The following is a 10453-nucleotide window of genomic DNA, read 5'->3' on the forward strand; positions in this document are numbered from 1 at the left end:
CCTGCTTCAGCCTCCCCAGTAGCTGGGATTACAGGTGCCCGCCACTACGCCTGGCTAATTTCTGTATTTAGTAGAGACCAGGTTTTACCATGTTTGCCAGGCTGGTCTCGAACTCCTGACCTCAAGTGGTCCACCCGCCTCGGCCTCCCAAACTGCTGGGATTACAGGCGTGAACCACTGCGCCTGGTGGATATGATTATCTTTACAGAAGCACATCAATTTATCCTCTAGGATTTATGCAGAATCAGTTTAATGCTTTTGTTTTCTAATTTCCATTAGTAGGAGGAATCAAATCAATTTGCCTTTATAGGACAGGCAGGCAAAGCATGAATTTAATGTCCCATGGGGCAAATTTTACCAACCGGAGAAAGGACATGGGAAAAAGCTGGTAGATAAACTGCTTGCCCTTCAAAGATTCCAAGAGGGCCAGGTACGGTGGCTCACGCCTGTAACCCCAGCACTTTGGGAGGCTGAGGCAGGTGGATCACTTGAGGTCAGGAGTTCGAGACCAGCCTGGCCAACATGATGAAACCCTGTCTTCACTAAAAATAAAAAAAATTAGCCATGTATGGTGGCTTACACCTGTAATCCCAACTACTTGGGAGGCTGAGGCAGGAGAATCGCTTGAATCTGAGAGGTGGAGGCAGAGGTTGCAGTGAGCTGAGATCGCACCACTGCACTCCAGCCTGGGCAACACAGTGAGACTCCATCTCAATAAAAAACATAGCAAAACAAACAAAACCAAACCAAAAAACCCCACAAAGATTCCAAGGGACAGGAATTCCAACTAGCCTCTCTGGAGATATCCCACATTACCAAGAAACTTGTTAGATCTCTTTCACAGGTGTGGTCAGCTCAGTAAACACACAATCAATCTTGTGTTACTATTTTCTCCTTTCCTGCCTCACCTGCCTTTTCCCCTCACTCTTGCCTCCCTGGGACTGAATCGCTAACAAAGAATTAGCACAAAGTTTGCTTCATGTTCTGTTTTCTAAGAAAATGGCCCTCACCCTCACCTTACCCAACCAGGTGGTTGACTTTAGAAAAGAAAACAACTATGTAGATAAGCAGAAGTGCGTTTTGAAATACAGTTTCTCTCTGCTATTTCTATGAAAATTAATAGAATGAAGTAAAAATCAAATAGGTTGCTTTTAAAAGTTAAAAGCAGGTGGCATTTAGACATACTTGCACAACAGAAATATGAATTCTATTTTCCTCTGGAATAACGAGCCAGATATCTTAGCTTATAAATTGACTTACTATTCCTTAATAAAATTAACATTGCTTGGAGGTATAGAGGCTTTGAATAGCCATGTAGCATCTGATAACTTTTACTTACATTTATTATGTAATATGTGTCAGCAAGCCAGTGTTCATGAACAGTTCTTTTTAAGATAACAAGTACTAAATATTTAAAATCTCTGCACCAGAATCCAAATATGATTGGCATTCTGATTTGGAAAATATTTTAAGGAGACAGTCTCTACCATTAATGATAAAAGTTGGGTTGTAGCATTAGTTTAGCAGCCAACCTGTGAAATGCTGAGTTTAATCCTCAAACCTCTGAGGCGCTGGGCATATTTGGAAGACCTGGAGCAAGTTCCTTGATTTTTCAACAAAAAAGGCAAGAATTAAAGGCCTCTTGGGGGAGACAAGCTCTGAGGTTCCCAGGCTTTCTGGTTTAACAAAGCTTTAGTGAGTTGACCTTCAGGGCACAGCTGAAGGTACAGCTTTTAATTTAACTCTATTTTTCTGAGCAGAACTAACTAAACACATTGAGTAATTTTATTTCTTTGTTTAATTGTCATTTTCCATTTCACTGTATTCCATGATATGCCGTGTAACAGAGTCTAGAGATGTACATACCAGTGAGAGTGGTCTCCGCAGGTGGTTGGACCTAGGGAAGAGGGTTTTGCAGGCCCTAGGAGCATTTTTGAGGCTACTTGGGCAGAGCATTCTGTGGTCCCAGGAAGCCCAAGTGTGATCTGGAAGTGTGGGAGGTATTGGGTCCTGCTAGGCGTGTCCCTTGGCTTGTAGACCTCACCCTACAGTGAGGGAGTTTGCAGAAATAAATACAGCAGGATGGGACCCTATAAAGTTTGGGACTCAGGGCAGGGCCTGGATCTAGAGGTAGTACCAGAGCTTGGCATAATCAGGGAACAAAAAGACTGTTGAGGCTGGATGAAAGTAAGCATAGGAAACTTGGTAATAAGATAAAATTGATGAGCCAAACCTTGAAGACCATGAGAAGGTGTTTGGATTTTTGTTTTGTTGGGATGGTTGTCTGCCAGTCAGACGGCACTTAACGGCTGCAGACCCTTAAGTGGGAGCTGACTTGGGATCTTGTCTGAGTTTATCTGCAAAGCTTTGAGCTAAGACCTTCTGCAAAAAGAACTTGAGATTTTAACTAGTCTATGGTCAAGTAGAGGTTAAAGTAGGCCACAGTATAAGGATGTAGCCAAGGTGATATCACAGCCCTGAGGAAAGAGCTTTTCTATTATATGACTCACTGATGCACACACTTGGACCTAGAACTGGAAACAGTACCTGTTCCAACTAACCCAAGAGCTGGGCAGGAGGTAGAAGGCTGCACACTTTGCTTTGAGGCTGACAAATCTGGCTGAGTATCCTTTTGTGTTCCGTGATGTCTTCACCTTACTTACAAACACCCTGAGATTTTTTTACAACAATGCCCTTGGACGCCTTCATTTGCCTCTTACCTTTTTATAAACTGAATACAGTTTGCCTGACATTTCAATCTCTGGCATTTGGGTTACATATTAGTTCTCTGTCTTGTCAGCTTTCAAATGTAGTCTTCTCTAATGGATTCTGACTTACTTGGCCTTTCTGACCTCCTGATGCCACATAGCAAATACTGTTCCACTTCTGCCTCCTTGGAAAGTACCTTCTACCCTAGCTAGAACAACCTCTGCCTCTCAGCAAGGTGAAATTGAATATTTTGTTATGAGCCACTGAATTCAGAGAAATCTGCTTGAAGGCAATGGTCTGTTTTTTTTTTTTTTTTTTTTTTTTTTTTTTTTTTTTTTTTTTTTTTTTTTTTTTTTTCCCCTCCCTGAACCTAGGGAATAAGATATTACAGGGGAGAAAATTCAGACCCCTGAATACAGGCTTCTGCTGGGTCCACCTAATCAGTTGAGGTTGGGATAGAGATACAGCTGGGGCTAGCAGCTGCTGTGGGAAGCCAAGTCTACCTCTATTCACCAATCCAGAGGAATTTAGAGGCAATTCAGCAAAAACTCTCTGAAATCAAACAGTCATGATGATTTATGAATATCCAGAGCTTTGGTTGGGAATGGACAAGGGCATTGGTGGGTACAAACTGATTATGTTTCCAACATATTGTACTTTAGGAGACATGGAGGGCGATGGTCCTGCTCCTGAAGCCCCACAGTCATTTTTAGAGGGGGTAAATGAAGGTCCACCCACAAGAACTGATAGGGATTGCTCATCTACCAGGAGGAAGGGTTAAGACCTCCACAGCTTTTTCAGCTATCCTGGGGGAAGTGAGAGGGGACTAATACAAACTTTCACAGTTCGGCCACAGCCTCAAGAGAGGATTATGCAATGAGCTGGCTCAGGTCACCAGGCTTGAGCTTCCCCATATTAACAAGCTTCTGTGCAAGGCTAACGGTGAGACTGGCACACAACCATTCCTCTTCTTTCTCTTGGGTGGTAGCAGAGTAGTGTGTATGTGCATGTCCATTTGTTTCTGCCTGTCTCCCTACCTCTAAGCAGGTCATCTATATTCCTACAAGATATAATGCCTGTTCTTGATGCAGACTGCATTATTCATACTCTACTTCTAAAAGATGCTTGCTTAAAGAATACCTATTGCATAAAAAGTGTATATTATTTTAATTTTAGAGGTTTTTTTAACTGGTGATAATATTCAAGAATGCCTTCCTTTAGCAAGTGGCCTCTTCCTTATAGCAAAAACCTTTGGAAATGCTTTGCATGTGATGTTGCATTATACAGAAGTCCCTGGGCAATCTTTGGTAATAATGGCTAATGTTTAATAGTGGCAACAGAACTTCTGCCATTTGGGAGGCGACAGAGTAGCTAAGAACTTGGCCCTGAATCAGGTGGACCTGGATTCAAATGTCTGCAGTGCCATTTATAAGTTATGAAGACTTGGGCAAGTTCCTTAACATCTGCCTTGATTTTCTCATTTGTCAAATGGGAGTATTAATTCCTTTCTCAAAGGGCTTTACTGAGAATTAAAGAAGATAATATATGTGAAGTCCTTGGCACATAGCAAGTACTCAAATGCATGATATGGACATTTACTAGACTCTGTCACTGTCCTCACACTTATTAATAATCTCTAAATATTTGCAGAACATAGGTGCAGTGCCTGTAAGCCGAGCTACTTGAGAGGCTGAGGTGGGAGGATAGCTTAAGCCCAGGAGTTCAAGTTCAGCTTGAGCAACACAGTGAGACCTTAATTTCTTAAAAAAAAAAAAAGTGCAGGACATTTCTTTTTTCTTTTTTTTTTTTTTTTTGAGACAGAGTCTCGCTCTGTGGCCCAGGCTGGAGTGCAGTGGCCGGATCTCAGCTCACTGCAAGCTCCGCCTCCCGGGTTCACGCCGTTCTCCTGCCTCAGCCTCCCCAGTAGCTGGGACTACAGGCGCCTGCCACCTCGCCCGGCTAGTTTTTTTTTTTTTTTGTATTTTTTAGTAGAGACAGGGTTTCACCGTGTTAGTCAGGATGGTCTCGAACTCCTGACCTCGTGATCCACCCGTTTCGGCCTCCCAAAGTGCTGGGATTACAGGCTTGAGCCACCGCGCCCGGCCCTAGGACATTTCTTACATGTGAAAATGTTTGTTACTGAAGTGTCATATAAAAAAGCCTGTTTCATCTCTTGCTGTTTTCAAATCATGATATGGTTTCTTTTTTTCAGAAAAACTTGCAGTGTGGAAATATTCTCATGTACTAGAAATTGATTGCATTGTTTTGCTAAGGGCCTCCCAAAAAGGATAAGTATGATTTGGTGGCTAGCTTACATATAAACAATGAGCTAGAACTCACTTAGTAATGGCATCTTTTCAGGGTTAACTAGACTTTCAGATTCACTGAGAAGACTGCATGAGTCATTTTCTCTGTCTCTGTCTCATGTGCTCTCTCTCTCACACAGTTATGCTAAAGCAGCTAAAATCCAGTTTAATAATTTGAATTTAGACAAACTTAACTCTCTGAACTTCAGTAAAGAAGTGTATTTGTATCAGATATGCTTTAGTTTTCATGATCAAAAAGCCCAAAGAAGCTAAAATTAAACTTCCTTCCGACTTTTACTCGTTCCTTTACATTTCTAAGCAAGTGAGACTCAAAGTCATTGCTTTGATTCTGTAGGTATCAGTGAATGTGCCAGCCAGAGGCCTCAGAATTCTTTAAAACCTGACCAGAAGGAAGGGAATGTATTTCTTGATCTCCAGAATGATCAAAAGGCAATATGAAAAGCTCTCAAGCAAAAAGGATACAGAATTATTCCTTGTCTTATGAATCTAATAGGTCCAAAAGATGTCAGTGCATCTTCCTCCCTCATTTGAGAGTTACACAACAGCCCCCATATCAGAATGGCAGAATTCCAGCAGTTCGTTTGCAGAAGTGAGTTATGTGGGACTTAGAATGCGTTCTCCATAGTAACCATATTATGCCTCTACTTCTAATCCTCTGAAGTAGAGTTCCAGAATTACAGGACTTGACCACCTCATGAAGAGTACTTTTTTTTTTTTTTTTTTTTTTTTTTTTGAGATGGAGTCTTGCTCTGTCACCAAGGCTGGAGTGCAGTGGCACGATCTCGGCTCACTGCAACCTCCGCCTCCTGGGTTCAAGCAATTCTCCTGCCTCAGCCTCCCCAGTAGCTGGGATTATAGGTGCATACCACCATGCCCAGCTAATTTTTATATTTTAGTGGAGATGGGGTTTCACCATGTTGGCCAGGCTGGTCTTGAACTCCTGACTTTGTTATCCGCCCGCCTTGGCCTCCCAAACTGCTGGGATTACAGGCTTGAGCCACCACGCCTGGCCCATGAAGAGTATTTTTACAGGAAGACGTGTGGGACCAGCTAAGGATGCCAGGAATGGGGTACTCTTCCTTTCCCCAACTTCCCTCGCTTCTGAGCCTCTGTAGCCTAGGGCAGAAAATTCTCCCTACAAGATGATTAGGAGGAAGGTAATGAGGTGTGGAGCTGGAGGCCTTCGGAGCTTGGGAGTTAGAGGATGCCACCTCGTGAGAAGCTATGAATCTTTCTTGATCAGCTTCAGCAGCTCCTGGCTCACTTCCTTTCTTTTCATCTGCTGACCCTCAAAATTGATCCTCTTGCTTCTCCCTTCACTGCCACAAACAACCTTTTCCTTGAGAGAAGCATTTTTCTCTTTTCATTTTAGATCAGAATAGAGTCCCCTCTACTTGCCTGACTTGGAAGTAAATACTTGGATTAGTCCCATACTCTATAGAGTTAAAAAATTTCCCTGACCCTTTTCTTGTATTGCAAATTATTCCTACAAGTAAGGTTGAAGCCCTCATTAATGGCAAATATTTTTCTACTTAAGGAGCTGTGTAAAATTCATCCACATTTCAGGGGGAAACCTAGATTTAGGCTTTCATAAACATTTCTTCAAGAGTTATTGCTAATGGAGGTATGGGGGTGAAGAGCATGACAATGAAGTTTGTGTAGTGCAGAATAGTGTAAAACGACCATGTGAGTAGCACCCCCTAGTGTTGAAGAAGAGGTGTGAGTGTGGGAGGTTGCTGGAAGAAGGGGTGTATTACAGATATTCTTTTTATTCCTTTTCACTAAATCCCTTCCTGCAGGGGCAGGAGCCCGGGATGCAGGGTTCGGCTGTTCAGAGACTGCTGAGTAAAGTAATTCAAGAGACAGTACGTAGGAGTAAAAACCACAACTAAGATGCCATCAAAAGTTACCATGGAGAGAGGTGAAATTCAAGTGGCAATGAGATGGATAGTGGGGGAAGGTTGACCCAAGCAAGAGGTTTCCAGTGGAGTCTGAAGAGACTCCTTGAGCTGTCACTTGGAAGAGCACGCTAAGGATTTTGTTTTCTAAGAGCACGCTAAGGATTTTGTTTTCTAAAACTCTGAAGCTCTAGAAGGGAAGGAAACTTTTTCTTTTCTTTTAGAGATGGGGTGTCACTCTGTCACCCAGGCTGGAATGCAGTGGTGCAATCATAACCCATTGAAGCCTTGAACTGAGGCTCAAGCAATCCTCCCACCTCAGGCTCCCTGGTAGCTGGGACCACAGGCATGTGCCGCCGTACCCAGCTAATTTTTTTTTTGTAGAGACAAGGTCTTGCTATGTTGCCCAGGCTGGTTTTCAGCTCCTGGGCTTAAGCGGTTGTTCTGTCTCAGCCTCCCAAAGCACTGGAATTATAGGCACTATGCTCAGGCAGAAGGAAACTTTTGAAGGAGCTGAGTAGACATGTATATCTTTCCTTAGATCACCATCAATCCTGCCTGGGCTAAGGTCAAAAGAGTGTCAGAAGAGAATACTTTAAAGCATTCTGGAGGCAACACCCGAGCAGGTGAGGTGAGCAGAGGATTAAGAGCCATGAGGCTTAACAACCAGGTCTATGGCAGAATTAGACTTTGGCTTTCTTCATGCCCTTCAGTTTTTAGCGACTTAAGATGCCTTCTTGGTTTGGATCCATTTGTCTTTCCGACTCCAGCTACCCTGATCTTTTGTTGAAGCTGTAATTTGTCATCATGCTTACCCCATTTCTAAGCACAAGCCAGGTCCCTCTTCTTGGCTCAGCCCTACCTCCTTCCTGTCCCATGGAGTTTGGTCTGAGGAAGACTCAGCCAATTCCGGAACTTTCTTTCTTCCTGTCATTTCTTTATTGATCACTTGCTATGTGCCAGATACTGCACTGAATGCTGGGGATTAGGGATTCAACATATAAATTTGGGGAGGGACATAATTTATTCCATACAGATGTGAGGGAATTAGCTGTATGGATATCTGAAGGAAGAACATTTATTTTAATCACATACAAAAAAATTAGGACATCCATTGCCTTTCAGACAAGGCCCAGGTCGATTAGTTGGTTGGAGGGTCAGGTGTTATAAATATGCCATATAATGGATAAGGAGGATGGTGGTCTAGATTCAGAATCCTTGTTCAAACCCCAGTTCTGCCACTTATTAGCAGTGTGTTTTTGGGAAACTTACTTTACCTCATAGGGAAGGAAAAATATCTTTCCTTCTACCTATTTTAGGTTCATGGCTAAGGTCCCTGTACAAACAGGCAGATTAATAAGAGAAAAGCCTGCAAATTTACTTAATGTAAGTTTTACATGACTTGGAGACTTCATACAGAAATAAAAATCTGAAGAGACCATTAAACCTGAGGGTTGTGTGTGGGTTTTTTTAATGCTAGGTTTGATGAAGATTGGATAGTTGTGGAGAAATATGACAGGCAAAAAGGGTGTGATCTAATGGTAATAAACTGGGGGAAACTTAGCAAGTCCTTAGAATCTTAACAAGTCAGATTCTTCTCTGTGACCCTTCATCTTCAGAGATAAAGATGTTCCTCTCTCCCAGGCATAGGAGGATACTTCTCACATGAGGGTCTTATAACCTGCTTCAGGGGAAGGTCAGAAAATCCTTCCTAGGTTTTGTGATCTGCTTTATGGGAGAAGGGAGGTGGGGAAGGTGAGACTGGCCTTCCTGCTTCTGCTGTTTTCTCTAATTTCTTTTCTTTCTTTCCTTTTTTTTTTTTTTTTTTTTTTTTAAGGGATAGTGTTTCACTCTCTTGCCCAGGCTGGAGTGCAGTGATGTGATCATAGCTCACTGTACCCTTGAAACCCTGGGCTCAATCAACCTTCTTCCTGCCTCAGCCTCCTGAGTACCTGGGATTACAGGTGGGTGCCACCACGCCCAGATTGTTTTCTCAAATTTCTTCAGCTGAAAATGTTCACAATGCCCAGGTGCCATATTTTTGAGGTAGCATGTCCTGAGCCCCATTAATTTCTTTGAGTCTTGGTTTCTTAATCTGTAAAATAGGAATAATTAAAAACCTATCTTAAAGAGCTATAATAAGGATTAAATGAATTAAGGCATGAAAAACATTATAATAGTTCCTGGTCCATAGTAAGTGGCATATAAATGCTAGCTTTTATTTTTATAAATATGTTTGCCTCCTTGACAAATGTACATATTGCAAGTTAGCCAATCTTTGGTGACCCCAAACACGTGAGTTGCCAATCTTCTTCTATAAGATTCTGATGGACTTATCAGGCTTTCTTAGAGAGCAAGAAGGTCAGAGATCAAGGGGCAAACTAAGTCAGAAAAAATCTGTTAGGAAAAGATAAGAGGCGTTTGATGGGAATACCTGGTTTAAATACCAAGTTTTAAGGGCCACAGGTAGGCTCAAAATTTGGGCTGTACAGAGCCAAAGGTTTGGAGTTAGACAGAAGCAAGGACAGAGTTTAAAGGGAGAAAAAAGGTTCAGCGTGACAGCAGGCCAGGAATAAATGAGAAGGTGTCCACAATGACTGCTGCGAAGGCGCACCCTTTTCTCAGCTCCTCAACCAACCCCATCAGGAGGCTACATGAAAGGCTCTGGTGAGAGTCAAGGGTATGTAAATAGGCTGGTAAATAGTTATGCTGGGTCTTAAGCTTGCAAGGGATATATGGATGTTTATCTTATTATCATTTAATTTACTTTGCCCCTATTGTGAACATAAACTCCATGAAGACAGTTATTTTTTTTTTTTTTTTAAGAGGCAGGGTCTTGCTCTGACCCTGTCTGGAGTGCAGTGGTGTGACTGTAACTAATTCACTGTAATCTCAAACTCCTGGGTTTAAGCCAGCCTTCTGCCTCAACCACCTGATTAGGACTCTAGGCATGCGCCATAGCTCCTGGCTAGTTAAAAAAATTTTTTTTTTGGTTGGGTGCAGTGGCTCACACCTGTGGTCAAGGTGGGCCGATCACCTGAGGTCAGGAGTTCCAGGCCAGCCTGGCCAACACGGTGAAAGCCCCGTCTCTGCTAAAAACACAAAAATTAGCCAGGTGTGGTGGCTCGTGCCTGTAATGCCAGCTACTCTAGAGGCTGAGGCAGGAGAATTACTTGAACCCAGGAGGCAGAGGTTGCAGTGAGCCGAGATTGTGCCACTGCACTCCAGGCTGGGCAACAGAGCGAGGCAGGGTCTTGCTATGTTGCTGAGGCTAGTCTTGAACTCCTGATCTCAAGTCATCCTCCTGCCTTGGTCTCCCATGGGATTATAGGCATGAGCCACCACTCTGCCTAAAACAGAATTTTGGTCTGTTTTGCTCCCTGCTGTATCCCTGGCACCTAAACAGTACCTGACACATAGTAAAAATGCAACAAATATTTGTTGGGTGAACAAATAAAATTTTCATAAAACAACAACGATATGCTATGAACATAGGCTCTTCCTCCTGGTCAGGGTGGT

General features: G+C 42.8%; 1 long non-coding RNA gene across 1 annotated transcript in view; it reads left to right on the forward strand.

The window, feature by feature from the left end:
- Nucleotides 1-8706, forward strand: part of LOC126937883 (uncharacterized) — a 46070-nt gene extending 37364 nt beyond the window's left edge. The window contains exons 6-7 of the long non-coding RNA XR_007719886.1: nt 4922-6957; nt 7476-8706. This is a non-coding gene — a long non-coding RNA (uncharacterized LOC126937883). The remainder of the gene's footprint in view (nt 1-4921; nt 6958-7475) is intronic.
- Nucleotides 8707-10453: the final 1747 nt, after the last annotated feature.

This window comes from Macaca thibetana, chromosome 15, assembly GCF_024542745.1.
Source record: "Macaca thibetana thibetana isolate TM-01 chromosome 15, ASM2454274v1, whole genome shotgun sequence".
Taxonomy (NCBI): Eukaryota; Metazoa; Chordata; class Mammalia; order Primates; family Cercopithecidae; genus Macaca; species Macaca thibetana.